The sequence below is a fragment of the Carassius auratus genome, chromosome 50 (genome assembly GCF_003368295.1).
Source record: "Carassius auratus strain Wakin chromosome 50, ASM336829v1, whole genome shotgun sequence".
Classification (NCBI taxonomy): domain Eukaryota; kingdom Metazoa; phylum Chordata; class Actinopteri; order Cypriniformes; family Cyprinidae; genus Carassius; species Carassius auratus.
In genome coordinates, this window is record NC_039292.1 from 18,216,342 (window position 1) to 18,228,382 (window position 12,041).

Below are 12,041 nucleotides of genomic sequence, written 5' to 3' on the forward strand. Positions count from 1 at the left end.
ATAATTTGGGAGTCCACTGTTTACTTTATTTATCTTAACACAGCCCAATTAAAACAGTAATCAAAAACAATCCAGTTTACACACTATTCAGTTATTACAGAGCGATGAATGAGTTTCAGATAAATACTTTAGTTTATTGTTCAGTCTCAAAGCTCTACTGAAGATACAGAGAAATTATTAATAAATATCCAGCAGATAATTGAGAATCATCAGTTAAGTCAACTTTGCATTTGGTGATTTTGACAATGTATATAATTTCAAAGCAACTTTCCAAAAAAAAATGTATAATAAAAATAACCCTCAAATACAACAACAGTATATTTATTTATTAATAATTTAATGCTTTACTTTTTCTATTATACTCACTTTTTTTTTTCATTTTTACTTGACTTTCACATGAACTAAGTGGTGTATTTAAACCAAATGAAACTCATGGAAAGAAAGATACAGAGGGGAGAGAGTAAGAATAAAGTAGTGTAAACAATTTACACTAATAACAAATATGTGGTTAAAAAAAAAAAAAAAAAAAAAAAGCACATATTTCCTTTATCTAAGAGTCATGGAGTGAAACAGGTTTTTTTTTTATTATTTTTTTTTTTTACAGTGTTTCATGCTGCAATAAATCAAGACAAATTAATGATCATTAAAAAAAATGAAACCACTTTGTCAGCAGTGTCATATTTCAGTGTCATTGTTATATATAAGTGGAAGTTTTCAGTGCCGAAGAATTTGATTTGTAGTCATTCAATTTTGTAGTCATTTGTCAGAGAAGCTTCAGAGAAAGATTTCTGTTCTCTCTAAAGAAACAATATACTGTGAAAAGTGCTAATCAAATGAATTCAGTTGAACAGAATCGAAATTACAGTATTAATTAATATGTGAAAGTGATGATCTGTATTATTTCAGACTGGACTGGATTGAAAGGGACAAGATTCTCTAATATTCACAGTAAACTTCCTGCAGATTTACATTAAACACTTCAGATTTACAGTGAACACACTGCAGGAATAGATGGTACATCCGGAGAAACTGGTTCATTCACTTTTGTCTTTTATATATTCAAATCTGAGAAGACACAAAGATATCAGTGACTCTGCAGTTCATAATACCACACATTTCAAATTCAAATTCAGGTAGACAGAATGTGTTCAGAAAGAGGGAGATACAACATTTGAACAACACACAGGGCCGTTTATAGGAATTTGGGGGCCCCAAGCAAAATGGACAGGGAGGCCCCCTGACCACCGCAAAGCCTACAGGAACCACAGCATAGCCATACAGTTTAAGTTCACCCACACTTTATATTAATAAAAAAGGTTTACAGTGCAAATACTGCTTGAAAAAATTGTTTGGTGGGAATTCAATAGTGATTTGCACTGTTTTTGTTTTCTAATAATATGACAGCACACACTTATCATTTTAAACTCTGGGCTGTGCAGAATATCAGCTATAATTATAGAGCTTGTGGTACCTTGGCTATATAGAGGAAACATCAGCACTGAGAAGTGATGCTGCATCTGTTTATGTTGAGGATGAAGTTGATGGTGTAGCTGGGAAAATAATTAGAAAAAAAAAAAAAAAATCTGAAATTACCTGTGTAGTACGTTTTACCATTTCACTGTTAACATATTGAAAGAGGTCACTATTAACAGCTCAGGGGTGCGTTTCCCAAAACCAAGTTAGATGGTAGACATTTTATAATAACAATCATTGACAGATGGTAAATTGATAGTTAATTAATCTTTAGTTAATTGTCATTTAACTGTTAGCAAACAGTATTTTTTCTTATTATAAAGTTTACCGAAAACTTAAAAACATCCCAAGCTAATGTTTGATGCATGGAATTTATTGTGTGGCTTTCATAATCCCCATTTGGTAAATAGATTATCACGGTGGAATAGTATAGCATGCTATTTGCTATGCCACTTTCATCTAGGGCTGTAGCTATCAAATTTTTTAGTAATCGAGTATTCTACCAAAAATTTCATCGATTAATCGAGTAATCGGATAAAATGTGTTTTTGCTTATAAATATTAATTATGCAAGAGAAAATAAGACTCCTGGTCTCTTAAAATGAACAACTAAGTCCTTTTTTAGATTTTTGTTTTTTTTTAAATGCATAGAATGCAATGCATACATCAAAAATAAACATTTAATAATTTCCATTGTTTCTATGTCTGTACTTGTACTGTGAACAATGACAATAAAGTTGACAGATGAATTAAGTGCATTGAAGTGCCATTCTGTTGGGGTTTTAAATAAAGCATTTTCTGAGATGCACATTAAACATTAAACACAAAACATTAATTTATCTTTTAATTATTGAAAATTAAGCAAACGTAACTTTTTGGTAAACAAAGGGGATTTAATATTAAAAATAAAACATAGAAGAAATTGTGTGATTAAACCTTAAAAAAAAAAAAAACTACTACTACTTTTTCTAGTAGTAGGCTATGTACATTCTGCTGAACAATAGTAATAGCTTCAGTGTGTGTTAAAAAAGTCGCGCTTCTGCTCCATTCATTAACAGAGACACGCAGAACATGCAGGATTCATATTTAAATACTGTTCCGGCTTAATATTTACTGATATAAGTCCATATCGTGATCTGATGTAAGTGCAATTACCTATTTTTTTTTTTTTCAACTACCCCTCAAATCAAAACACTGCTGACTCCTTGCAGTATGAGATTTCTGTTCTGCATCTTCCTTATCCCGTTAAAAAACATATTACAGTAACCATATTCCTTCCGTTCGAAAAAAAAAAAAGTTGCACTAACTGTTCGTTACAAGCAGCATTTGCCGTCAGGCAGGTAGCTAACATAAACATCTGCTGAGTCCCAATTCGCATACTATCCGTCCTAAATAGTATGCAAAACTAGAATTAGTACGTCCCAAATCGTAGTATGTTGAAAATAGTATTCCAAAGATACCCGGATGGTCTACTATTTCCGGTTAGAATTCGAAGTGAAGATCAATGCACACTCTAAGTGCTAATATTGCCCACAACCCATTGCATACGGGAGGGAGGAGCTTTGCGGTGATGTAAACATGGCAGCCGGGTGCAGCAGCGGAGATGCGCCCTCAGCTTTTAAGTGTAAGAATTCAAATGTTTAACCCTAATTAAAGTTATATTTTATTTCGTTACACACATTGCACATGAACGTCAGAACCAGCCGCCTCACAAACGACCTGCGTTTGGTTCAACGACGAGGCAGCCCTGCTTCCTCACTCCTCAACTTGGTAGAAGCACACATAGTTAAATGTATTGTGAAAAAAAACAATGAGAAAAAATGATGGGAATAGTAAATAAAATTTTATTGGACATAAAGAATGAATGAAACTTTAACAGTTGTGGTGTGCATAACTATGCAAACACGTTGTCGTTCACGTTGCATGACGTTATCGAAGTATGTCCCAGAGCGTGCATACTCTTTTGCTACACACTCAAAAGTATGTACTTTTCCCTCACAAAAAAAGTACATACTTTTAGGTCGTAGTATAAGTAGGCGAATTGGGATTCAGCAATATTTTTGCTAGCCTACCTGCTGCAAAATTACACCATTTGTACAAGACTGACAAGTAGAGCTATTTTATCCAGTGTAATTTATCACTTACCATTATCTTGTTGTTTTTTTTATCCTCCTCTTCCTTTCTCTTTTGGCTTCTTGAAGCATAATTCCGCTTCATGACTGCCGAGGAGGTTTTGTATTTTACCGGCTGCAGAGATCACATTGGCTGGATGCTGTCAGCGACTACTGAGAGGGGGCCCCCCTGAGGGGGATCCCGATAACAGTGTCATTACACGTTACTGCATTGACGATCAAAGGGGCGCTCACACAGTGTCGTTGCATTTTATTCTTAACCAGTCGTTGTCTTGGGGCCCCAGGCCAGCTTGGGGCCCCAAGCAATTGCTTGGTTTGCCTGCCTTGTCGCAACGGGCCTGGCCCCAAGAAGCGGCAGTCATGAAGCGGAATTATGCAATGACATTCACCATCTTGATTTTGATCTTATGGATGTATTTTCAAGGTAAGACCTTTAATTCATACAGTTAAAAAAAATCATTTTACATTTATGTCAATTTCATGTCTTTCAATTGTTCTTCAGGTTCTGCAGGACAGGTGACTGTAATTCAGATTCCAACAGAGAAACATGTTAAGAACGGACAAACGCTCACTCTGACCTGTAAAACCAGCAGATCCATTGGACGCCAGTCAGATGGAGATTGTAAATCATGTGTCTCTTCTGGTACCTACAGAAACCCGGAGAAGCTTCTAAACATTTAGTTTACAGTATCAAAACCGTATATACTGGAACTCCATCTAGATACAGTGGAAATGGAGCTGATTATGGAACTGATTTCTCTCTGACCATCAGTGGATTCCAGACTGAAGATACATCAGGTTATTGATGTATGGTTATTAACTATATGAATAGTAACTGGGTGTTCACACAGTGATAAAGAGTCGTACAAAAACCTCCGTCAGTCAGAGTCACAGTGACTGCACTGATACAGCTGAGAGATACTGCAGCTGCTGATGAACACAATCACACACAACACTGATCAACACAAACACTAGTAACACAATATCATCACAATCAACATTAATCTTATATTTCTGAAACAAAATGAGACAGTGTTTTAATATAATCATGTTTTATGTGTAATATATGAATACTGCCAATCAAACTGAACATACTTGCATTCAGTCACTTCTGAATGTGATGCTTTCCATTTGACCTACATAAAGATTTAAAATCTTACACATTTACCCTTAATAAATTAAATTTAGCAAATAAATTACTGACAACCTACATGTTGTAATATAATATTTTGCCAATAAGTGTCGCTGTTATACTGTCAACATCAAGTGTCTCACTGCTGTTGTTCTTTTCCTGCTTCATTTTTTCTGTAGTGTTAAAAAAAATAATAAACATCTATGTGCCTTGACAATATAAAATAAAATGCAGCCAAAAGTTACCTTTATAAAAAATAAAAATAAAAAAACATTAATTACCTTAGTTTCCTAGTTGATAATGTCAATGTGTATTAAATTGGTAGATTTCCCCATGTAATTTCAGTTTCAATTTAACAATCTGACATAAAATCTTGTGTTTGTTTGTTTGTTTGTTTACACAATAATAAATTGCATTTTAGTATTGACTCAGAATCATTAGGTATATCAGAGAGATTCTGATTCACAACACTTTGTTTGATGGTCATATAATGATTCCCTCTGAAAGCGGTGAGTGTGATTATTTAATGACTGCAAGGTCAGTTAGAGTCAGAACAAATGATTATTGATTAGGTATCATGGATTTCTATGAGATATGGCATATTCATACATATTTTCTAAGTCACCTATAACTATAAGGGTGATTTTGTCTTTGTGCTAAAGTGAAACTGGTCTGTTTCAGTTCAGATCATGTAACCAATCAAACAGAGACACTGGGAGTGTGGACTGAAAATCTCATTTACATTGTGAGTGTGGAGTGATTGTGATGCTCTCAGAATAGAGCAGCTCTGTCTCCAGAGACCATGTTCAAACCTCAAGAGCTTTATTTGACTAGATTTACTGCTACTGATCGAGCTTCTGAAAAACACCTGGACAAACACTACATGCATCTTCATCTGTTAGTTGAATGATGTTGTCTGACACAAATGGAGTTTGTTGAGAAGCTTTATTGAATGTTGCAGCAAACACAGCAGATTGAAAGATCAGCCAGTGCTTTGACACTAGAGCTCTCTTTCAGTATTGAGTTGTAAATGACTACAGCTGCAGCACTAGACTCATGTGAATCCTGCCTGACACAGGACACTCAGATACACTCATCTTCAGGAGAGAGCAGCGCTCACTGGAGAAACATCAGCACTGCGAGCGACTAACAGCGACTCTTGTGGAACGAGGCCTCATGAGGAGCTCCATCATGTGTTACTCTGCAGACGTACTGCTCTCCCTCTTCCCAGCGTGCTTTGCTGAGGGTCAGGACACTACTGCGGCTGTAGCGGCCGTCCTGCTCGCTCTCTGCGCTGGTCACAACCCCCTCGGTGACCTCTGAGCCGTCCAGTGTCCAGCTCACCAGCGCCCCCTGTGGAGAGTAAGAGCTGAGCAGACAGAGCAGTGCGGCTGAGTCTCCAGAGATCTGCAGAGAAGAGGGCGGCAGCAGAGACACTGAGGGCTTCACTGTGGGACCAGCTGCAGGAGACAAACACAACACATTCACAAACACAGAGAAAACACACTAAAGCTCCAGTTAGAGCCCTGCACGGGCCTCAAATCCAGGCCCGAGCCCGGCCCTGGCCCGAGACGCTCAAGCCCTAGCCCGACCCGTGTCCGACAGCTCATCAGAATTATCAGCCCGAGTCCGACATGAGCCCGTGTTTTTATGTATTTATTTATTTATTTTATTACACAGCGGAAGCCTGCCCTATTTGCAGCAATTAAAATAGATCAGTTTTGTTTCATGTTTCTTTTCATTTCTTTATCAAGTTAATTTAGAAATTGTTTTAAACATTTTTTTTTAAATGACGATTAACGTTAACGTTAATCAGCCGAGCCGACAGCGAGTAGCTAAAACATATTAAACCAATAAAGCCTCTCAAATCAACTCTAATACTTTACTTGGCTACAATAAAATTAATAGATATAAAACACTTCAAGCATATCACACAGACAGTTAGTTTAATAAATGTTTATTTATTAAACCACAGTGAGTAAAATGATAATTTTTGAAATACCGAGGTAGGCTAGCAACAGCGCTCACAAACGAAGTGAGAAATAGCCTACAATCTAAACAAATGAAATTAAATTAATTAAAAACAAACCTGCAGATTATTTTACCTCAAAAAATGCACCACAGAACATGTCCATTCTTTTTTCCATTTTCCAGCAGTTAAACGAAAAGTTAGAACCGTCTCTTACAGAGCATCGTGGAGAAAAAGAATAGCCTCCAGAGTGGAAGGTTTTAACCCCGTCCTCCTCTCTTCCCGCAGCACATCTCGTCCATCACCTTCCATGTTGTGATTGAGGCGCATACATTGCTGTACATCATCGTCGTCATCCTCGTCCTGCTCCACAATGTTTTCAAACTCGGCCAGCGCTCTCTTCTTTGCTGCGTGGCCCGCAGCAACAGGTGCAGACACAGAAATGCTCGCCGCTACATGAATCATCATTTTATAATTATTAGTTGGTCAACTAGGCTATGATTAATACATTAATTTAGAGGCCTATAATAGCTACTACTACAATAAGTGGATATAAGTGAAGTATAGTGGGTCGCGCTGATGGAAATACGTGCGTGAGACTGTCATGTCAGTATGTCAGTGTAATTATAACGGGTTGAATTATCAGATTATGAAAGTTATGAGGTTATGAAATGTCTTTCTATGTTTGTTTTCTATTTTATTTATTTTTTTATTAATGCCTAAAAATATAAATAGAAGGATAACCCAAAAAAGGCCCGAGGCCCGGCCCGCATGTGAGCTATAACGTGAAAATTGGCCCAAAGCCCGGCCCTAGGGGCATAAATAAATCGGGGCCCGTCGGGCTCGGGCTGAAATGCAGGGCTTTAGCTCCAGCACTCTTCTGCCCTGCAGCATTCACATCATTTCAACATCACTTTCAGCAGCAGACGTGTGAGATGCAGTAACAATCACAACAATCTCATCATTCATCTTATTCAACATCACTGCAGCTGATATAGGATGAATTATAAAGGTCATAAATTAAACTAAATATTTTAAAGCACTGACTGCTTTAATGTCAGTAGTTTTTATATCCAAATGTATTATTTTACTTAAGTGAGAGATTAAGCTCATTATTTTTTCAAAATGTAACTACATTTCAAAGAGAGTTTATGTGAATACAACTTATATTCAGAAGTAGAAACAACTAAATCAACGGAATTTCTAAATGTACATTTTTTTATGTTTTTTTTTTTTTGTAAAGCACTGAATTATTAACACAACACGAATAAAAGAGATAAAAGAGATTTAAACTCTTTGAACTACAGAAAGATACATCTACATCCTGATCTAAAATGTTTTTGTCAATATATATATATATATATATATATATATATATATATATATATATATATATATATATATATATATATATATATATATATATATATATAAAATATGAATTATACATAAACACATTAAATAAATGAAGCAAAATAATAGGCTACAATTTATTTTGATAGTCCACTTTAGACATTCTACTAATTACAGGTAAATTTGCTAATATTTTAATTTTCAGAGTTTGTGTCCTGTAAATTTATCATTAGGGTTAGTAAAACAAGTTGATGTACTTGAAAAGTCACTTATAGTCAGTAATGTGTACTGGGCGACCATCAAGATAAAGTATTAACAGACATTAAGCAGACAGTATATATATATATATATATATATATATATATATATATTGTTGTGTCCTAAGATCTCTTTATGATCTGAATGTTGTAAGCAGAAAGTTTCACGTGAACTACTTCTTCGTCAATCTCTTTCTTTGTCAATGCAAAGTTGTTCTTTTAAAATATTATTGCAAATGTTTCAATAATGTTGAAAGATAATTAAACCAAATAAAGCACTTTGTAATGAAGGCAGTACTTCCAATAGAACATGAACAAACTAGAGCTGAACCTGTTAACTCTGAGAAACAGGTTTTGAAAGATAAAGGCAGACAGGTTTATAATGAATGTAGATAAAAATGCTGCTTGTGTGGCTGTTCAATCATCGTCTGCTGAGATCTTGAGTGACTGAATATCTTTTATTTCAGGTGATTTCATCTAAAGCTGTGTCTGCAATTCAGTTGTAGTTGGTGTGTTTCTGCTTTTATATCCTTTTTTTCATTATTGTTGTTTCTCTTTCTTTTAGCGATTCTACTTGTTATCAGGAGGTATCATTATTGATGCTCAGTCATCGATTAATTAATCATATAACTATTGAATTAATTCCAAAACCTCTTCAGTGCTACTTTTAACACTCCTCCAGTGGTTCCTATATAAACAGTGAATAGTGTTAATTCAACCTCAATAACTACAGCAGCTGAGGTAAACAGGTAAAAGCTAAATCTCCACAGGCTTCACTGCCTTTGAATATTGGTCTAACAGATGAGTCTATATTGTCCTGATTTCTCTTCTGTTTCATCTTCAGCTCAAAGTATACTGCAGTTTTTGCATACAGAGGGTGTTTTGCATGAACAGCACAAGCTTCACTGCTCTGCATGTGTTTATATCTCTAGTAGCTGAACATGACAAGATCAACAGTTCTTCTTCATCAACCAACAAACATGACTTTCAGCATCATCTTTGTCTGGACTCTGGCAGTGTTTTGTCAAGGTTTGCAAAATGATTTATGTTTGTATTTTCTAAAGATACATGACTGTGTGAGAATATTTGACTTCTAATGTTCTTCACTTGACAGAATCCATCGGGCAGGTGACAGTGACACAAACTCCCTCACAGCTGCTCGCTCGAACAGGACAACAAGTCAAAATAAAGTGTACAACTAGCAGTAATGTTTGCTGCTGTTGTGGTGGTAGTGGATGTATCAGCTGGTATCTACAAAAAACTGGAGAAGCTCCTAAACTCCTTATTTATGGAGCGAATCAGCTGCAGTCAGGAACTCCATCTAGATTCAGTGGCAGTGGATCTAACAGTGATTTCACTCTGAGCATCAGTGGAGTCCAGACTGAAGATACAGGAGATTATTACTGTCAGAGTTACCACTGTTCTGGTACCAGTGTGTTCACACAGTGATAAAGAGTCGTACAAAAACCTCCTTCAGTCAGAGTCACAGTGACTGCACTGATACAGCTGAGAGTTACTGCAGCTGCTGATGAACACAATCACACACAACACTGATCAACACAAACACTAATAACACAATATCATTGCAATCAAAATCAACCAATCAAACATTCTTACACAATTAGTGCCAGAACGACCGATTCTCGATTTATGATTGTGGATTTTTATGGCATATCTTATATATATATTCTCCCTCTCCTACAAATGTAATGATAGGTTTGTCTGTGTGCTGCTTGACTACAGCAGAAGTGAAACTGGTCTGTTTCAGTTCAGATCATGTAACCAATCAAACAGAGACACTGGGAGTGTGGACTGAAAATCTCATTTACATTGTGAGTGTGGAGTGATTGTGATCCTCTCAGAATAGAGCAGCTCTGTCTCCAGAGACCATGTTCAAACCCCAAGAGCTTTATTTGACTAGATTTACTGCTACTGATCGAGCTTCTGAAAAACACCTGGACAAACACTACATGCATCTTCATCTGTTAGTTGAATGATGTTGTCAGACACAAATGGAGTTTGTTGAGAAGCTTTATTGAATGTTGCAGCAAACACAGCAGATTGAAAGATCAGCCAGTGCTTTGACACTAGAGCTCTCTTTCAGTATTGAGTTGTAAATGACTACAGCTGCAGCACTAGACTCATGTGAATCCTGCCTGACACAGGACACTCAGATACACTCATCTTCAGGAGAGAGCAGTGCTCACTGGAGAAACATCAGCACTGCGAGCGACTAACAGCGACTCTTGTGGAACGAGGCCTCATGAGGAGCTCCATCATGTGTTACTCTGCAGACGTACAGCTCTCCCTCTTCCCAGCGTGCTTTGCTGAGGGTCAGGACACTACTGCGGCTGTAGCGGCCGTCCTGCTCGCTCTCTGCGCTGGTCACAACCCCCTCGGTGACCTCTGAGCCGTCCAGTGTCCAGCTCACCAGCGCCCCCTGTGGAGAGTAAGAGCTGAGCAGACAGAGCAGTGCGGCTGAGTCTCCAGAGATCTGCAGAGAAGAGGGCGGCAGCAGAGACACTGAGGGCTTCACTGTGGGACCAGCTGCAGGAGACAAACACAACACATTCACAAACACAGAGAAAACACACTGCAGCTCCAGCACTCTTCTGCCCTGCAGCATTTACATCATTTCAGCAGGACTTTCAGCAGCAGACGTGTGAGATGCAGTAAAAATCACAACAATCTCATCATTCATCTTATTCAACATCACTACAGCTGATATATACACAATATACAAACTACACAATCACTATATACATATTATACTATATAAATGAAACATCATAAAATGAAACCAAATGTACAACGACACTGACTGGTATAATTTCAGTATAATTTAATATACAGTATTGTCATAAAGTTCTTACATTATATCTTACTTGAACTTAAAATGTTTTTACGGACTTTTGTTTTTACTTATTTTTTTTACACTTTTCAAACTATTACAATGCAAATGCAAATTATTTCACAATATTTCAAAAACATTCCTAAACATTCATATATTTTGTATTTTGTATGTTTTTTAAAGCACAATATGAGCAAAAGAGATTCAAAATCTTTGAACTACAAAAACTATATTTGCATTATGATGACAAATCTTTATATGATCAATGTAAAAAGGCATGACAATATATCAGCATTTTGTCAAACTAAATTATAAAACTGATAATACTCAAAGTGAGACATTATAGTAATGTGTTTGGACAATAATTGTTGGCTGAGTATATATATAAAGTTATTTTGAAGCTCTTAAGGTGACAATAAAATAATTCCTATTAAACATTAAAATCATTTAAACAATATTTCAACAATTTTGTGTAAGTTAAAAGATTCAGACTTACCGAGCACCAGTTTAGTTCCTCCACCGAATGTGTACCACAGTGATACAATCTAATGAAACACTCGAACAAAAACCTCTATTCCACTCGAGTGAACACAAACTCCAGCAGAGAGAGAGAAACAACACTTCAACACACTGAGAGCACAAACACCTCAGCAACTCTCAGACATTTAGTTTGACAAAATACTTTCCATGAAGTAAGAACAAAGACAAAATATTTTCTAAATATTTGTTATTGCTTGAAAAAAAAAAGAGATTCTTTTCATAATTAGTGGAAGTTTTTATAAATTCAATTTACAATAGACAAGATTCATTTTGAATTAATATTCTACATTTCTCACTCATTACCCTGTCATCTGCTTGCATATTTGTTTTTAAAG

At 36.2% G+C, this 12,041-nt stretch overlaps 1 long non-coding RNA gene across 1 annotated transcript; it reads right to left on the reverse strand.

Moving 5' to 3' along the window:
* Nucleotides 1–10,330: 10,330 nt before the first annotated feature.
* Nucleotides 10,331–11,787, reverse strand: LOC113067222 (uncharacterized). The gene is made up of 2 exons (XR_003279288.1): nucleotides 11,663–11,787; nucleotides 10,331–10,862 (listed from the first exon to the last, which is right to left on the reverse strand). It is a non-coding gene; the product is annotated as an uncharacterized LOC113067222 (long non-coding RNA).
* Nucleotides 11,788–12,041: the final 254 nt, after the last annotated feature.